At 42.1% G+C, this 20,000-nt stretch overlaps 2 protein-coding genes across 2 annotated transcripts in view; one reads left to right on the forward strand and one right to left on the reverse strand.

The window, feature by feature from the left end:
* Window positions 1-3,530, reverse strand: part of LOC116354037 (leucine-rich repeat and fibronectin type-III domain-containing protein 4-like) — a 67,949-nt gene extending 64,419 nt beyond the window's left edge. The window contains exon 1 of the mRNA XM_031792962.1: window positions 2,887-3,530. The gene's annotated coding sequence lies outside the window, so the exon portion shown is untranslated. The remainder of the gene's footprint in view (window positions 1-2,886) is intronic.
* LOC109885465 (pyruvate carboxylase, mitochondrial) overlaps window positions 1-20,000 on the forward strand; it is a 290,100-nt gene that overhangs the window by 151,916 nt on the left and 118,184 nt on the right. The gene's annotated exons all lie outside the window — the stretch shown is intronic.

The raw sequence follows: 20,000 nt of genomic DNA on the forward strand, positions 1-20,000 counted from the left end.
CTCTCCATCTCTCCCACATGTCAGCCCCATCTCTCTCCATCTCTCCTTCTCTCAGCCTCATCTCTCTCCATCTCTCATCCCCATCTCTCTCCATCTCTCCTTCTCGCAGCCTCATCTCTTTCTATAGCAGAACATCATGCCAAATTGAGTCGAAGGCTTATTTGAAATCAACAAAGCATGAGAAGACTTTGCCTTTGTTTTGGTTTGTTTGGTTGTCAATCCCTCAGCCCCACCTGTCAGCCCCATCTCTCTCCATCTCTCCACCCCACCCTTCAGCCCCATCTCTCAGCCCCATCTCTCCATCTCTCAGCCCCACATGTCAGCCCCATCTCTCTCCATCTCTCAGCCTCACCTGTCAGCCCCATCTCTCCATCTCTCAATCTCTCAGTCCCATCTCTCCATCTCTCAGCCCCATCTCTCCATCTCTCAGCCCCATCTCTCCATCTCTCAGGCCCATCTATCCATCTCTCAGCCCCATATCTCCATCTCTAAGCCCCATCTCTCTCTCTCGCTCTCTCTGTCTCTCTCTTTCTCTCTGTCTCTCTCTTTCTCTCTCTCTGTCTCCCTCTGTCTCTCTCTCTCTCTCTCTCTCTCTCTCTCTCTCTCTGACTCTCTCTTTCTCTCTTTCTCTCTTTCTCTCTTTCTCTCTTCTCCCTCCCTCCCTCCCTCCCTCCCTCCCTCCCTCCCTCCCTCCCTCCCTCCCTCCCTCCCTCCCTCCCTCCCTCCCTCCCTCCCTCCCTCCCTCCCTCCCTCCCTCCCTCCCTCCCTCTCTGTCTCTCTCTTTTCACCCCTTCCCGTTCTCTCCTTCTCTTTCTCTCTCTGTTTTCTGTCTCGTTAACACATGGCACCAATTGGTGTCCCCTTGTCATTCAGTAAGTGTTTCAACTGTTCTGTCTTATTAGTTGGAAGACACCTTCCTAGGTGTAATTGAAGAGCAGCCCAGTACTCCAGTTGTCTTGAGGGATGTGGAGGGTCAACACCTAGTTGGATTTCTAGAAAAGCATTTCTTTATCTGATCTTCCATGTTTTTGTTTTTAGCTCCACCATTTTGGTTCCTTCCTGTCTCTAAGTGTGGGGTTTTTCTTTTGTTTGCCTCTCTCCTAAAAACCCACCTACCCAAGAACACCTCCTAAAACCCCACCTACCCAAGAACACCTCCTAAAACCCCACCTACCCAAGAACACCTCCTAAAACCCCACCTACCCAAGAACACCTCCTAAAACCCCACCTATTTAGTTTTGGTTTTTGGTCAGTGACTCCGATTGGTCAGTGACTCCTATTGGTCAGTGACTCCTATTGGTCTCTCTCTCTGTCTCTCTCTCTCTCTGTCCCTCCCTCTCTCTCTCTCTCTCTCTCTCTCTCTCTCTCTCTCTCTCTCTCTCTAACCCCTCCCTTCCTGCACTCGATCTCCCTCTCTCTCTCTCCCTCTCTCCTCTCTCTCCCTCTCGCTCTTCATCAGTGTATCCATCATTCTGTCTGTCTGGTTTGCTATTCTCCTGTCTCCTCACCTTTCACTCAAACACACACACACATACACACACACTTGTCCATCCAATTACATCATGCCTTCCTTAACACTGTAGACACACATACATGCACACTGTGACAGGTCGACCTTGTTCCAAAAATAAAATATTGATCTTGGCTAAATGTCAAATGGACCCTAAACATCCCACAAGGCCCCACATCACTATTTAGTGCACTCCCTTTGGCCAGGAATTTGGTTTAAAAGTAGTATAATAGGGAATAGGGTGCCATTTATGACCCAGGTTTAAGTACCGCCCACCTGCCTGTACCAGCTGTCAATCAAAGGGCTCTTAAACAGACACCTCTACCAACAAAATCAATTCAGCCACCACTAAAGCCCCATCAGCGTGTGTGTGTGTGTTGTTAGATATATCCGTCCTGTCTGTATAGATTTGACAAGAGTACAGTTTGTCTCTATACCTTTATCTCCATCTCTCTCTCTCTCTCTCTCTCTCTCTCTGTCTCTCTCTCTCTCTCTGTCTCTCTCTCTCTCTCTCTCTCTCTCTCTCTCTCTCTCTCTCTCTCTGTCTCTCTCTCTCTCTCTCACACTCTCTGTCTCTGTGTCTCTCTCTCTGTCTCTCTCTCTCTCTCTCTCTCTGTCTCTCTCTCTCTCTCTCTCTCTGTCTCTCTCTCTCTCTCAATTTCAGTTCAAGGGGCTTTACTGACATGGGAAACATATGTTTACGTTGCCAAGTCAAGAAGATATTTTAAACAAGTGAAATAAACTATTAAAAATTGACAGTAAACATTACACTCACAAACGTTCCAAAAGAATAAAGACATTACAAATGGATATGTATATGTATGTATATATATACAGTGTACAAATAGTTTAAATACAAAAAAGGGAAATAAATAAATCAGGAGGTTCTCTCTCCATTTCTGTTTCTCAATTTGTTTTAAAAGAATAAGATTTAGAGATTTAGGTCATTTATCTACTTACCCAGAGTCAGACAAACTCATACTATTTTTATGTCTTTTTTTATGTCTCTGCGTGCAGCTTGGAGATTATTCAAGTTAGCATATCGCTAGCTTAGCATAATTGCTGGTTGTCTCCTGGTACAGTAACCAGCTCCTGTCACAAGCAGGGGAATTAATTGCATCTTCTAACTACTCAAAAACTGGGCGGTTGGTCACAGGTAATCATAAGAAAATACATTATATGCACTTCCTCATTCTTTCCCGCTTGTCGCATAGAGATTTATAGAGACCATTTCGCCATTGTATCCCATTATGGCGTGTGTGAGCGTATGGGCAGTACCATTGAGACAGATACAACATTGCGATATCTATACATCTCTATGCAACATCTCTATGCAACATCCTTCTTTTCCCAGAGATAAAAGTGATGGAACCAACCTAGTCATCCGGATTCATCTGTACGGAATCACGGAATCACGGAATGTCCGATCTTCTCTTTATCCTGATCCGTCCAATGTGCTGTTCCTCAGGAAAAAACAGGCAACTCTCTCTCTCTCTCTCGCTCTCTCTTTCTCTCTCTCTCTCTCTCTCCTTCTCGCTCTCTCTCTCTCCCTCTCTCTCTCTCTCTCTAGAGTACACTTCTTCACCTCTCTCTCCCTGCCGCTGTCTCTCTCTCTCGTTCCCTCGTTCTCTCGCCAGCTGTACAACACGAAATCTCTTCAGAGGACAAACCCTCTCTCTTTCCTCATCCCCTTTCTCATTTCTACCTCCGTCCAGATCTCTCCGTCCGTAGATTGCATTTTAAGTCATTTTTAATCCCTGCGTACAGGTATTGAATGAAAAAGATGAAAAAGAGAGAGAGGGATGAAAGGAGAGGAAGAGAACAAACGAGAGAAGAAGGAAAAACACTGTGATAATTCCCTTTTTTTCCCCGTCCTCCTTTTATTTTGTGCTCTGTTCCTCCTGTCTTCATTCATCCATGTATCTATCGCTTTTTCCTCCCCCTCTGTTTCTCAGGGTAGACGGTTTGCAGTGGTTACTGCAGAGAGAGGATGGTAGAGTGTGACTGTTCATAATGTGCAGCCTACACAGACTGAGAGAGAGAGAGAAACAGAGAGAGAGCGAGAGAGAGAAAGAGAAGGAGGGAGGGCGGAAGGGCGAGAGAGCGGGACTGGGATAGAGAGAGAGGGAGCGATGGAGAGAGAGCCTTGAGTATCATTTGCCTGGATAGAAATGGGAAAAGAGCTAGAGAAGTGTGAGAGGAGAGGTAAAGATAGAGAGAGAGAGAGTGAGAGAGAGAGAGAGAGAGAGAGAGAGAGAGAGAGAGAGTGAGAGTGAGAGAGAGAGAGAGATTTCAAAACATTTCATGCAGACAACCTAAGAACATTAAGAACAATGACAAATGGGTTGATGAAGGATGCAAAAAACCGTGTAAGGAAATTGAAAAACCTATCCGACCAATAACATAGAGTCCCAGAAAACCTGAGCCTACGACATCAATGTGGTGAATCACTAAAAAACAATGCAGACATACACTATGGAAAAAGATGGAACAGCACGTCAGAAATCAGCTCAATGCCATTGGAGAATCTGTAGAATTTAACCACTTCTCGTAAAATGTGTAAACTTTAAACAAACAACAACAAAAACAACAACACAAACAACAACACAAAGAGTTTGTAACGAGTCGGGAAGCTTCAGGGTTATTGTTTAATAAACATATAAACAATAAACAAAACAAGAAACACAAACAACAACATTGGTAACTATGACAACTAAGGGTTGTTTATGTTTTGTTTTATGATGTCGGGTCCTGGTGTTGGAGCCAGAGCTACCTGCGAGGCCTCAGCGGGTTCGATAGACTCCCATGCCTCAGCTGGGTGAACAGGTTCCCATGCCTCAACCAAGGCAACCGGGGAGGTCTCAGCTGGATCATCAGGCCCTGATTCTGCCGGTTTTGTCAGGTTTCTGGTCCACTCCTGATCCCCGGGATCGTCCCTGTGGTTGACGTCCTGCGGCTGGAGCCGAGCGAGCCAGGGAGGGGGGTACTGGCACGTATGCTCTCTCTCCGGCGCTCTCGGTCGTCATTCTCCTGCGCCTTAGCAGAGGTGACCGGTCCGCTCCTGATCCCCGGGATTGTCATCCTGGCTGTCACCAGCATTACGCACACAATGACACTCACCTGGACTCCCTCGTCTCCTTGGTTACCTTTCTATGTCCCTTTGGTTTCTTCGCCAGGCGTCATTGTTCCTGTTCTTGTATCATGTCATTGTTCCTGTTCTTGTATCATGTCGTTGTTCCTGTTCTTGTATCATGTCATTGTTCCTGTTCTTGTATCATGTCATTGTTCCTGTTCTTGTATCATGTCATTGTTCCTGTTCTTGTATCATGTCATTGTTCCTGTTCTTGTTATATATTATGTTTTCATTCATTTATTTAACTGATTCAGTCCCTGAACTTGCTTCCCGTCTCTCAGCGCACATTGTTACAGAGTTATCTATCCATATGGATAAAACACTTCTCCGTTCTGTTCGGCTCTGTAACAAACAAACATACAGCAAAAACATATAGATGATCAATTACAAATCTTAGAATCATCTCCAACCACCAGAACCCACTGGATTCTCCAATTACATTGAATGAACTACAGGACAAAATACAAACCCTCCAACCCAAAAAGGCCTGTGGTGTTGATGGTCTCCTCAATGAAGAAATAACATATACAGACCACAAACTACAATTGGGTATACTTAATCTCTTAACTTCTTAAGGTATAGGGGGCAGCATTTTCACTTTCGGATAAATAGCGTGCCCAATTTCAACTTCCTGCTACTCATGCCCTGTTATATAAGATATGCAGGTCTCTGTCTGTTCAGTGGATTCTCATTGGGAAACGATATTTCTTAGGCACTTGTTTGCAGTTCCTACCCCTTCCACTGGATGTCACCAGTCTTTGGAATTTGTTTGAGGTTATTCCTTTTTGCAATGAAGAAGTACGGCCATCGAGGAACTGGGTAACACTGTTGCGCAATACTTGGAAAGACTTGACAAGTAGCGTTGGTTTGTTGTCTTCCTGTATTTAACACAGAAAGACCCGTCTTCAATTTGATTGATTATTAACGTTTAAAAATACCTAAAGTTGTATTACAAAAAGTAGATTGAAATGTAGTTTGAAATGTTTTGGCAAAGTTTACAGGTAACCTTTGAGATATTTTGAAGTGACGTTGCGCAAATTGGAAGCTGTTTTTTTCTGGATCAAACGTGCCAAATAAATGGACATTTTGGATATATATGGATATATAATCGAGCAAAAGGACCAACTGTGATGTTTATGGGACATATTGGAGTGCCAACAAAAGAAGCTCGTCAAAGGTAAGGCATGTTTTATATTTTATTTCTGTGTTTTGTGTAGCGCCTTCAGGTTTGAAATATGCTTCCCTCTTTGTTTACTGTTGTGCTATCATCAGATAATAGCTTCTTATGCTTTCTTTCTGAAATCTGACATGTTGGCTGGATTCACAAGGAGTGTAGCTTTAATTTAGTATCTTACATGTGTGATTTAATGAAAGTTAGATTTTTATATAATTTTATTTGAATTTTCCGCGCTGCATTTTCCCTGGCTTTTGGCCAAGTGAGACGCAAGCGTCCACTATCCTAGAGAGGTTAAACATCATCCTCAGCTCTGGCATCTTCCCCAATATTTGGAACCAAGGACTGATCAATCCACAAAAGTGGAGACAAATTTTAACTCAATAAATACAGTGGTATATGCATCAACAGCAACCTTGAGAAAATCCTCTGCATTATCATTAACAGCAGAATTGTACATTTCCTCAGTGAAAACAATGTACTGAGCAAATGTCAAATTGGCTTTTTACCAAATTACCGTACGACAGACCATGTATTCACCCTGCACACCCTAATTGACAAACAAACCGAAACAAAAGCAAAGTCTTCTGATTTGTTGATTTCTAAAAAGCTTTCGACTCCATTTGGCATGAGGGTCTGCTATACAAACTGATGGAAAGTGGTGTTGGGGGAAAAACATACAATATTATGAAATTCAAGTACACAAACAACAAGTGTGCGGTTAAAATTGGCGGGAAAAAAACATTTATTTCCACAGAGTTGGGGGGTGAGACAGGGATGTAGCTTAAGCCCCACCCTCTTGAACAAATATATCAACGAATTGGTGAGGGCACTAGAACAGTCTGCAGCACCAGGCCTCACCCTACTAGAATCAGAAGTCAAATTTCTCCTGTTTGCTGATGATCTGGTGCTTCTGTCCCCAACCAAGGAGGGCCTACAGCAGCACCTAGATCTTCTGCACAGATTCTGTCAGACCTGGGCCCTGACAGTAAATCTCAGTAAGACCAAAATAATGGTGTTCCAAAAAAGGTCCAGTCACCAGGACCACAAATACAAATTCCATCTAGACACCGTTGCCTTAGAGCACACAAAAAACTATACATACCTCGGCCTAAACATCAGCGTCACAGGTAACTTCCACAAAGATGTGAACGAGCTGAGAGACAAGGCAAGAAGGGCCTTCTATGCCATCAAAAGGAACATAAATTTCAACATACCAATTAGGATCTGGCTAAAATTACTTGAATCAGTTATAGAGCCCATTGCCCTTTATGGTTGTGAGGTCTGGGGTCCGCTCACCAACCAAGACTTCATAAAATGGAACAAACACCAAATGAAACTTTGCATGAAGAATTCTGCTAAAAAAGTTCCTCAGTGTACGTTTTAAAACACCAAATAATGCATACAGAGCAGAATTAGGCCGATACCCGCTAATTATCAAAATGCTCAAGAGCAGTTAAATTCCACAACAACCTAAAAGGAAGTGATTCCCAAACCTTCCATAACAAAGCCATCACCTACTTAGAAATTAATTTGGAGAAGAGTCCCTTAAGCAAGTGATAGATCGATACAATGATACATTTATAGAATGATAGATTTATATAGTGGAAATGTGATAGAGTGGTAATGTAATGTAGTGGTAATGTGATAGAGTGATAATTTAATATAGTGATAGAGTGATAATGTAATATAGTGATATAGTGGCACTGTGATGGAGTGGTAATGTAATATAGTGATAGAGTGATCATGTAATAGAGTGATATAGTGGTAATGTGATATAGTGGTAATGAAATAGAGTATTGGTGATAATTTAATAGAGTGATAGAATGTAATAAAGTGATAGAATGATAGTGATATAATGATAGAGTGATAGTGATAGAGAGGTAATGTAATGGAGTGGTAATGTAATAGAGTGGTAATGTAATAGAGTGGTAGAATGTAAAGAGTGGTAGAATGTAAAGAGTGGTACAATGTAATAGAGTGATATAGTGACAGAATGATTGTGATAGAGTGATAGAGTGGTAATGTAATGGAGTGGTAATGTAATATAGTGATAGAATGATAGTGATAGAGTGATAGAGTGATAGTGATATAATGATAGTGATATAGTGATATAATGATAGTGATATAGTGATAATGTAATATAGTGATAATGTAATAGAGTGGTAATGGAATATAGTGGTAATGTAATAGAGTGGTAATGCAATATAGTGGTAATTTGATATAGTGGTAATATGATATAGTGGTAATGTAATAGAGTGGTAATGTAATAGAGTGGTAATGTAATATAGTGGTAATGTAAAATAGTGGTAATGTAATAGAGTGGTAATGTAATAGAGTGGCAATGTAATATAGTGGTAATGTAATAGAGTGGTTATGTAATATAGTGATTGAGTGGTAATGTAATAGAGTGGTAATGCAATAGAGTGGTAATGTAGTAGGGTGTTAATGTAATATAGTGGTAATGTAATATGGCGATAATGTAATAGTGTGGTAATGTAATAGAGTGGTAATGTAATAGAGTATTAGTGATAATGTGATATAGTGGTATTGTAATCGAGTGGTAATGTAATAGAGTGATAGAGTGGTAATGCAATACAGTGGTAATGTAATATAGTGGTAATGTAATATAGTGGTAATGTAATAGAGTATTAGTGGTCATGTAATATAGTGAAAGAGGGGTAATGTAATAGAGTGATAATGTAATAGAGTGGTAATGTAATAGAGTGGTAATGTGATATAGTGATAGAGTGGTAATGTGATATAGGGTAATGTGATATAGTGATAATGTAATAGCGTGGAAATGTAATATAGTGGTAATGTAATAGAGTATTGGTGATAATGTGATATAGCGGTAATGCAATCGAGTGGTAATGAAATAGAGTGATATAGTGGTAATGTAATATAGTGGTAATGTAATGTAGTGGTAATGTAATATAGTATTAGAGATAATGTAATACAGTGATAGAGTGGTAATGCAATAGAGTGGTAATGTAATATAGTGATAGAGTGGTAATGTAGTAGAGTGGGAATGTAATATAGTGGTAATGTAATATAGTGGTAATGTAATAGAGTATTAGTGATCATGTAATATAGTGATAGAGTGGTCATGTAATATAGTGAAAGAGGGGGTAATGTAATAGAGTGATAATGTAATAGAGTGGTACTGTAATGGAGTGATATAGTGATAGAATGATAGTGATAGAGTTATAGTGATAGAATGACAGTGATAGAGTGGTCATGTAATTGGAGTGGTAGAATGTAATAGAGTGATATAGTGATAGAGTGATAGTGATAGAGTGATAGAATGATAGTGATAGAGTGATAGAATGATAGTGATAGAGTGATAGAATGATAGTGATAGAATGATAGAGTGGTAATGCAATAGAGTGGTAATGTAATAGAGTGATATAGTGATAGAACGATAGTGATATAATGATAGTGATAGTGATAGAATGATAGTGATAGAATGGTAGAATGATAGTAATAGAGTGATAGAATGATAGTGATAGAGTGATAGAATGATAGTGATAGAATGATAGAGTGGTAATGAAATAGAGTGGTAATGTAATAGAGTGATATAGTGATAGAACGATAGTGATATAGTGATAGTGATAGAATGATAGTGATAGAATGATAGTGATGGAGTGATAGAATGATAGTGATAGAATGATAGTGATGTGTGATAGAATGATAGTGATAGAATGATAGTGATGGAGTGATCAAATGATAGTGATAGAATGATAGTGATGGAGTGATAGAATGACAGTGATAAGTGAAAGAATGATAGTGATAGAATGATAGTGATAGAGTCATAGTGATATAGTTATAGAATGATAGTGCTAGAATGATAGTGATAGAGTGAAATAACGATAGTGATAGGCTGATAGTGATAGAGTGAAAGAATGATAGTGATAAAATGATAGTGATAGAGTGAAAGAATGATAATGATAGTGATATCGTGAAAGAATGATAGTGATAGAGTGAAATAATGATAGTGATAGAATGATAGTGATAGAATGATAGTGATGGAGTGAAAGAATGATAGTGATAGAATGATAGTGATAGAATGATAGTGCTGGAATGATAGTGAGTAATAATGTAATACAGTGATAGAGTGATGGAGTAATAGAGTTAAATAGTGATAGACTGATAGAGGGATAGAGAAATAGAGTGATATAGTGAAAGAGTGATATAATGATAGTGATATCTTCTCTTTCCTAACCTCTCTTCTCTCTTCTCTTTCCTAACAACTTCTCTCTTCTCCTCTCTTTCCTATCCTCTTCTATCTCTTCTCTTTCCTATCCTCTTCTATCTCTTCTCTTTCCTAACCTCTTCTCTCTTCTCCTCTCTTTCCTAACCTCTTCTCTCTTCTCCTCTCTTTCCTATCCTCTTCTATCTCCTGTCTTTCCTATCCTATTCTATCTCTCCTCTTTCCTAATCTCTTCTCTCTTCTCTTCTCTTCTCCATCCTATCCTCTTATCTCCTCTCTTTCCTAACCTCTTATCTCCTCTCTTTCCTAATCTCTTCTCTCTTCTTTTCTCTTTCCTAACCTCTATTCTCCTCTATTTCCTAACCTCTTCTCTCTTCTCTTCTCTTTCCTAACCTCTTATCTCTTCTCTTTCCTAACCTCTTCACTCTTCTCTTCTTCTTTCCTCACCTCTTCAATCTCCTCTCTTTCCTATCCTATTCTATCTCTTCTCTTTCCTAACCTCTTCTCTCTTCTCCTCTCTTTTCTAACCTCTTGTCTCTTCTCTTCTCTTCCTAACCTCTTCTCTCTTCTCTTCTCTTTCCTAACCTCTTATCTCCTCTCTTTCCTAACCTCTTCTATCTCTTCTCTTTCCTAACCTCTTCTCTCTTCTCTTTCCTATCCTCTTCTATCTCCTCTCTTTCCTATCCTCTTCTATCTCTTCTCTTTCCTAATCTCTTTCTCTTCTCTTTCCTAATCTCTTCTCTATTCTCTTCTCTTTCCTAACCTCTTCTCTCTTCTCTTCTATTTTCCTAATCTCTTCTATCTTCTCTCTTTCCTAACCTCTTCGCTCTTCTCTTCTCTTTCCTCACCTCTTCTCTCTTCTCTTTCCTATCCTCTTCTATCTCCTCTCTTTCCTATCCTCTTCTATCTCTTCTCTTTCCTAATCTCTTTCTCTTCTCTTTCCTAATCTCTTCTCTATTCTCTTCTCTTTCCTAACCTCTTCTCTCTTCTCTTCTATTTCCTAATCTCTTCTATCTTCTCTCTTTCCTAACCTCTTCTCTCTTCTCTTCTCTTTCCTAACCTCTTCTATCTCTTCTCTTTCCTAACCTCTAACCTTTCCTAAACTCTTCTATCTCTTCTCTTTACTAATCTCTTCTCTCTTCTCTTCTCTTTCCTAATCTCTTCTCTATTCTCCTCTCTTGCCTAACCTCTTCTCTCTTCTCTTCTCTTTCCTAATCTCTTCTCTCTTCTCTCTTCTCTAGTGTTATAATGTATCTAGTGTTATAATGACTGGTAGTATCTAGTGTTATAATGACTGGTAGTATCTAGTGTCATAATGTATCTAGTGTCATAATGTATCTAGTGTCATAATGTATCTAGTGTTATAATGTATCTAGTGTTATAATGTATCTAGTGTTATAATGTATCTGGTGTTATAATGACTGATAGTATCTAGTGTTATAATGTATCTAGTGTTATAATGTATCTAGTGTCATAATGTATCTAGTGTCATATTGTATCTAGTGTTATAATGTATCTAGTGTTATAATGTATCTAGTGTTATAATGTATCTAGTGTTATATTGTATCTAGTGTCATAATGACTGGTGCTATCTAGTGTTATAATGTATCTAGTGTTATAATGACTGGTGCTATCTGGTGTTATAATGTATCTAGTGTTATAATGTATCTAGTGTTATAATGTATCTAGTGTTATATTGTATCTAGTGTTATAATGACTGGTGCTATCTATTGTTATAATGTATCTAGTGTTATAATGTATCTAGTGTTATAATGTATCTAGTGTTATATTGTACTAGTGTCATAATGACTGGTGCTATCTAGTGTTATAATGTATCTAGTGTTATAATGTATCTAGTGTCATAATGTATCTAGTGTTATATTGTATCTAGTGTTATAATGTATCTAGTGTTATAATGTATCTAGTGTTATAATGTATCTAGTGTTATAATGACTGGTAGTATCTAGTGTCATAATGTATCTAGTGTCATAATGTATCTAGTGTTATAATGTATCTAGTGTTATAATGTATCTAGTGTTATAATGTATCTAGTGTTATAATGACTGGTGCTATCTGGTGTTATAATGTATCTAGTGTTATAATGTATCTAGTGTTATAATGTATCTAGTGTTATAATGTATCTAGTGTTATAATGACTGATAGTATCTAGTGTTATAATGACTAATAGTATCTAGTGTTATAATGTATCTAGTGTTATAATGTATCTAGTGTTATAATGTATCTAGTGTTATATTGTATCTAGTGTTATAATGACTGGTGCTATCTCGTGTTATAATCTATCTAGCCTAGTGAAATGGTAGTTAATTGATTTAATGTCACTGATAGTCAGTGTAAACCAGGCTTCGCATGAACACACACACACACACACACACACACACACACACACACACACACACTCACACACAGAACACGCACACACACACAGAGTATGCACACATACAGAACACACATGGGGCTGCCACCCTGACCCAGTAAACAAACCTGTCATTCATCTAGAGAAATGGACCAACGCCCAACTGTTCAACGTCCTTGCATTTGTGTGTGCGTCGGTGTCTGTTTTCATGTATGTTTGTACATATGCTGCCAGAGTTTAAGGTTATCTTTGTTTTGTTTTGTGTGTGTGTGTGTGTGTGTGTGTGTGTGTGTGTGTGTGTGTGTGTGTGTGTGTGTGTGTGTGTGTGTGTGTGTGTGTGTGTGTGTGTGTGTGTCTGTGTGTGTGTGTGTGTGTGTGTCTGTGTGTGTGTGTCTGTGTGTGTGTGTCTTTGTGTGTGTGTGTGTGTATGTTTTATTTCACGCTGCCAGGTGTGCGAGGTGTGTGTGTCAACATGCGTGTGTGTCTGTTTGTCTTGTTCCCAGCCACGGCCCAGTTGTTTAGACCCAAGGGATGAAGGGAACGAGACACAGATGGAGTGAGCGAGACGGAGAGGAGAGGGGGAAAGACAGATTACCTGACATCCCTCTATTCAGACTCTAATCACGGTACAGAGTGATGGGGCGAAGAAAAGATTAGTAAAGAGAAAAGATAGAACGAGAGTGAGATGGAGAAAGAAGAGATGTGGGGGAGAGAGAGATGGGAGGGATAGTCAAACACGGGCATACAGAGAGAGGGAGAGAGAGACAAACAGTGACAGAGAGAGGGAGAGAGAGACAAACACAGACAGAGAGATGGAGAGAGAGACAAACACTGACAGAGAGAGGGAGAGAGAGACAAACACAGACAGAGAGATGGAGAGAGAGACAAACACTGACAGAGAGAGGGAGAGAGAGACAAACACTGACAGAGAGAGACAAACACGGACAGAGAGAGGGAGAGAGAGACAAACACAGACAGAGTGAGGGGGAGAGAGACAAACACTGACAGAGAGAGGGAGAGAGAGACAAACACAGACAGAGAGATGGAGAGAGAGACAAACACTGACAGAGAGAGGGAGAGAGAGACAAACACAGACAGAGAGATGGAGAGAGAGACAAACACTGACAGAGAGAGGGAGAGAGAGACAAACACAGACAGAGAGAGGGAGAGAGAGACAAACACAGACAGAGAGAGGGAGAGAGAGACAAACACAGACAGAGAGATGGAGAGAGAGACAAAGAGACAGAGAGAGGGAGAGAGAGACAAACACAGACAGAGAGAGGGAGAGAGAGAGAGACAAACACAGACAGAGAGAGGGAGAGAGAGAGAGACAAACACAGACAGAGAGAGACAGAGAGAGACAAACACTGACAGAGAGAGGGAGAGAGAGACAAACACAGACAGAGAGAGAGAGAGAGAAACACAGACAGAGAGAGAGAGAGACAAACACAGACAGAGAGAGAGAGACAAACACAGACAGAGAGAGAGGGAGAGAGAGAGGGAGACAAACACAGACATAGAGATGGAGAGAGAGACAAACACAGACAAACACAGACAGAGGGAGAGAGAGACAAACACAGACAGAGAGAGAGAGAGAGAGAGTGAGAGTGAGAGAGAGAGAGAGAGGGAGACAAACACAGACAGATAGAGAGAGAGAGAGAGAGAGAGATGGGAGGTAGAAACAGACAGAGAGAGAGAGAGACAAACACGGACAGAGAGAGGGAAAGAGAGACAAACACAGACAGAGAGAGGGAGAGAGAGACAAACACATACAGAGAGAGACAAAGACGGACAGAGAGATGGAGAGAGAGACAAACACAGACAGAGAGAGGGAGAGGGAGACAAACACAGACAGAGAGAGGGAGAGACAGAGAGAGAGAGACAAACACAGACAGAGAGCGGGAGAGACAAACATGGACAGAGAGAGGGAGAGAGAGACAAACACCAGACAGAAAGAGACAAACACGGACAGAGAGAGAGACAAACACAGACAGAGAGAGGGAGAGAGAGACAAACACAGACAGAAAGAGACAAACACGGACAGAGAGAGAGACAAACACAGACAGAGAGAGGGAGAGAGAGACAAACGCAGACAGAGAGAGGGAGAGAGAGACAACCACTGACAAACACAGACAGAGAGAGGGAGAGAGAGAGAGAAACACAGACAGAGAGAGAGAGAGACAAACACAGACAGAGAGAGAGAGACAAACACAGACAGAGAGAGGGAGAGAGGGAGACAAACACAGACATAGAGATGGAGAGAGAGACAAACACAGACAAACACAGACAGAGGGAGAGAGAGACAAACACAGACAGAGAGAGAGAGAGAGAGAGAGACAAACACAGACAGAGAGAGAGAGAGAGATGGGAGGGAGAAACAGACAGAGAGAGAGAGAGACAAACACAGACAGAGAGAGGGAAAGAGAGACAAACACAGACAGAGAGAGGGAGAGAGAGACAAACACATACAGCGAGAGACAAAGACGGACAGAGAGATGGAGAGAGAGACAAACACAGACAGAGAGAGGGAGAGAGAGACAAACACAGACAGAAAGAGGGAGAGACAGAGAGAGAGAGAGACAAACACAGACAGAGAGAGGGAGAGAGAGACAAACACAGACAGAGAGAGGGAGAGAGAGACAAACACAGACAGAAAGAGACAAACACGGACAGAGAGAGAGACAAACACAGACAGAGAGAGGGAGAGAGAGACAAACGCAGACAGAGAGAGGGAGAGAGAGACAACCACTGACAAACACAGACAGAGAGAGGGAGAGAGAGACAAACACAGACAGAGAGAGGGAGAGAGAGACAAACACAGACAGAGAGAGGGAGAGAGAGAGAGACAACCACTGACAAACACAGACAAAGAGAGGGAGAGAGAGACAACCACTGACAGAGAGAGGGAGAGAGAGACAAACACAGACAAACAGACAGAAAGAGGGAGAGACAGTGAGAAGAATGGAGAAGGCAGAGACAAATAGAGACAGAGAGAGATGGAGAGGTGGAGAGGATGTGACATAGAGAGAGAGAGAGATGGGAGGTAGAAACAGACAGAGAGAGAGAGAGACAAACACGGGCAGAGAGAGGGAAAGAGAGACAAACACAGACAGAGAGAGGGAGAGAGAGACAAACACATACAGAGAGAGACAAAGACGGACAGAGAGATAGTTGGTTATGTTGTCATAGTTGGTTATGTTGTCATAGTTGGTTATGTTGTCATAGTTGGTTATGTTGTGGTTATGTTGTCATAGTTGGTTATGTTGTCATAGTTGGTTATGTTGTCATAGTTGCGCCACTCTAAATATGTTATGACACTTCTCTTGACACTGCCTTAGTGGTTTTTAAACCTCTCTCCCGGGGATCCCCAGCCGTTCCATGGAGTTGAACTATTCCACATCTAGCACACCTGATTCAATGTGTCAACGAATCATCAAGCCCTTGATTATTACTTGAATCAGATTAACTAGTTTACAAGATGGTGCCGATGGAGATGGCAGTATCGTGACTAAGAAAACTTTGCAGTATTTTATACGTTATTAGCTCAGGAAATGTGTTGTGAAGAACTATTTGATATTAGAGTGACAGTAACACAGCAGAACAACTAGCATTACGGCCAGCAATATGACTTCCCTGGAGCACTATCTTCCCAGAGTAATTTAACTTATTCCAGAGGCCGACCCAAAACGTTGCCGGCAGAGGAGAGGCACTCGAGGCGACCTGCTGGTTTGACCTCTGGTTTGACCTCACTAATGTTCAGTCTTTAGATAATAAAGTTGATTAAAAGGATTTCAGACATCGGGTCCTGTAACATACTTTGTTTCACGGCTCCCTCAGGATACTCTGTCGGAGTCAGTAATTCAGGATTCGCAATACATCGCGGAGACAGGAATAAATATCTCTAGAAGTAGAAGGGCGTGTGTTTCATGATTAATGGTGTAATTCTAGGATCATACAGGAACTCAAGTCAATTTGTTCACCCGACCTCACAATTAAATGCCGACCATGTTATCTCCCAAGAGAATTTCTCCTCCATCATCGCCACGGCCTTTTACATCCCACCTCAAGCCAAAACCTCAAAGAACCTCCTTGGACTTTATGTGAACTGGAAACAACATATCCTGAGGATGTATTTATTGTAGCTGGGGATTTTAACAAAGCAAATCTGAGGCTGCCAAAATTCTGTCAACATATTGACTGTCCTACTAGCGCTACCTAGACTCTCCACCATTGCTTTTCAAACTTACAAGGCCCTCCCCCCGCCTTCCTTTCGGCAAATCTGATCACGATTCCATCTTGCTCCGCCCGTCCTATATGCAGACACTCAAACAGGAAGTGCCCGTGCTTCGTACTATTCAAGGCTGGTCTGACAAATCAGAATCCACGCTTCAGGATTGATTTGATCATGTTGGACTGGGATATGTTCTGGGTAGCGTGTGAAAATAATCTAGACGCGGATACGGATACGGTGCCTGAGTTCATAAGGAAGATGAAGTCCCCACTGTGACTATTAAAACCTACCCTAACCAGAAACTGTGGAAAGATGGTAGCATTTGGTGCGAAACTGAAAGCGCAAACCACTTAATTTAACAATGGCAATGCCACTGATGATATGGCAGAATATAAATAGTGTAGTTATTCACTCCACAAGGCAATCAAACAAGTCCTCAGAGCATGTGCAGACCAGCTGGCTGGTGTGTTTATGGGCATATTCAATCTCTCCCTATCCCAGTCTGCTGTCCCCACATGCTTCAAGATAGCCAACATTGTTCCTGTACCCAGGAAGGCAAAGGTAACTTAACAAAATGACTATTGGCCAGTAGCACTCACCTCTGTCATCATGAAGTACTTTGAGAGAATAGTCTAGGATCATATCACCTCCACCTTACCTAACACCCTAGGCCCACTTCAATTTGCTTTCCGCCCCAATAGATTCACAGACGATGCAATCGCCATCACACTGCCCTATCCCATCTGGACAAGAGGAATACCTATGCAAGAATGCTGTTTATTGACTACAGCTCAGCATTCAACACCATAGTACCCTCCAAGTACATCAGTAAGCTTGAGGCCCTGGGTCTGAACCCCGCCCTGTGCAACTGCATCCTGGACTTCCTGATTGGCACCATCCCAGGTGGTGAAGGTGGTGAAGGTAGAAAACATCACCTCCACTCTGCTGATCCTCAACACTGGGGCCCCACAAGGGTGCGTGCTTCATCCCCGTGGTCTTCATCCCCTTGGTCTACCTAGACTCTCCACCATTGCTTTTCAAACTTACAAGGCCCTCCCACCGCCTTCCTTTCGGCAAATCTGATCACGATTCCATCTTGCTCCGCCCGTCCTATATGCAGACACTCAAACAGGAAGTGCCCGTGCTTCGTACTATTCAACGCTGGTCTGACAAATCAGAATCCACACTTCAGGATTGATTTGATCATGTTGGACTGGGATATGTTCTGGGTAGCGTGTGAAAATAATCTAGACGCGGATACGGATACGGTGCCTGAGTTCATAAGGAAGATGAAGTCCCCACTGTGACTATTAAAACCTACCCTAACCAGAAACTGTGGAAAGATGGTAGCATTTGGTGCGAAACTGAAAGCGCAAACCACTTAATTTAACAATGGCAATGCCACTGATGATATGGCAGAATATAAATAGTGTAGTTATTCACTCCACAAGGCAATCAAACAAGTCCTCAGAGCATGTGCAGACCAGCTGGCTGGTGTGTTTATGGGCATATTCAATCTCTCCCTATCCCAGTCTGCTGTCCCCACATGCTTCAAGATAGCCAACATTGTTCCTGTACCCAGGAAGGCAAAGGTAACTTAACAAAATGACTATTGGCCAGTAGCACTCACCTCTGTCATCATGAAGTACTTTGAGAGAATAGTCTAGGATCATATCACCTCCACCTTACCTAACACCCTAGGCCCACTTCAATTTGCTTTCCGCCCCAATAGATTCACAGACGATGCAATCGCCATCACACTGCCCTATCCCATCTGGACAAGAGGAATACCTATGCAAGAATGCTGTTTATTGACTACAGCTCAGCATTCAACACCATAGTACCCTCCAAGTTCATCAGTAAGCTTGAGGCCCTGGGTCTGAACCCCGCCCTGTGCAACTGCATCCTGGACTTCCTGATTGGCACCATCCCAGGTGGTGAAGGTAGAAAACATCACCTCCACTCTGCTGATCCTCAACACTGGGGCCCCACAAGGGTGCGTGCTTCATCCCCGTGGTCTTCATCCCCTTGGTCTACCTAGACTCTCCACCATTGCTTTTCAAACTTACAAGGCCCTCCCCCCGCCTTCCTTTCGGCAAATCTGATCACGATTCCATCTTGCTCCGCCCGTCCTATATGCAGACACTCAAACAGGAAGTGCCCGTGCTTCGTACTATTCAACGCTGGTCTGACAAATCAGAATCCACACTTCAGGATTGATTTGATCATGTTGGACTGGGATATGTTCTGGGTAGCGTGTGAAAATAATCTAGACGCGGATACGGATACGGTGCCTGAGTTCATAAGGAAGATGAAGTCCCCACTGTGACTATTAAAACCTACCCTAACCAGAAACTGTGGAAAGATGGTAGCATTTGGTGCGAAACTGAAAGCGCAAACCACTTAATTTAACAATGGCAATGCCACTGATGATATGGCAGAATATAAATAGTGTAGTTATTCACTCCACAAGGCAATCAAACAAGTCCTCAGAGCATGTGCAGACCAGCTGGCTGGTGTGTTTATGGGCATATTCAATCTCTCCCTATCCCAGTCTGCTGTCCCCACATGCTTCAAGATAGCCAACATTGTTCCTGTACCCAGGAAGGCAAAGGTAACTTAACAAAATGACTATTGGCCAGTAGCACTCACCTCTGTCATCATGAAGTACTTTGAGAGAATAGTCTAGGATCATATCACCTCCACCTTACCTAACACCCTAGGCCCACTTCAATTTGCTTTCCGCCCCAATAGATTCACAGACGATGCAATCGCCATCACACTGCCCTATCCCATCTGGACAAGAGGAATACCTATGCAAGAATGCTGTTTATTGACTACAGCTCAGCATTCAACACCATAGTACCCTCCAAGTTCATCAGTAAGCTTGAGGCCCTGGGTCTGAACCCCGCCCTGTGCAACTGCATCCTGGACTTCCTGATTGGCATCATCCATGTAGTGTTCATCCATGTAGTCTTCATCCCCATAGCCTTCATCCCCGTAGCCTTCATCCCCGTAGTCTTCATCCCTGTGGTCTTCATCCATGTGGCCTTCATCCATGTGGTCTTCATCCATGTGGTCTTCATCCATGTGGTCTTCATCCCCGTAGCCTTCATCCCCGTAGCCTTCATCCCCGTAGTCTTTATCCCTGTGGTCTTCATCCATGTGGTCTTCATCCATGTAGTGTTCATCCATGTAGTCTTCATCCCCATAGCCTTCATCCCCGTAGCCTTCATCCCCGTAGTCTTCATCCCTGTGGTCTTCATCCATGTGGCCTTCATCCATGTGGCCTTCATCCATGTGGTCTTCATCCATGTGGTCTTCATCCATGTAGTCTTCATCCATGTGGTCTTCATCCCCGTAGC

Source organism: Oncorhynchus kisutch, linkage group LG16 (assembly GCF_002021735.2).
Source record: "Oncorhynchus kisutch isolate 150728-3 linkage group LG16, Okis_V2, whole genome shotgun sequence".
NCBI lineage: Eukaryota > Metazoa > Chordata > Actinopteri > Salmoniformes > Salmonidae > Oncorhynchus > Oncorhynchus kisutch.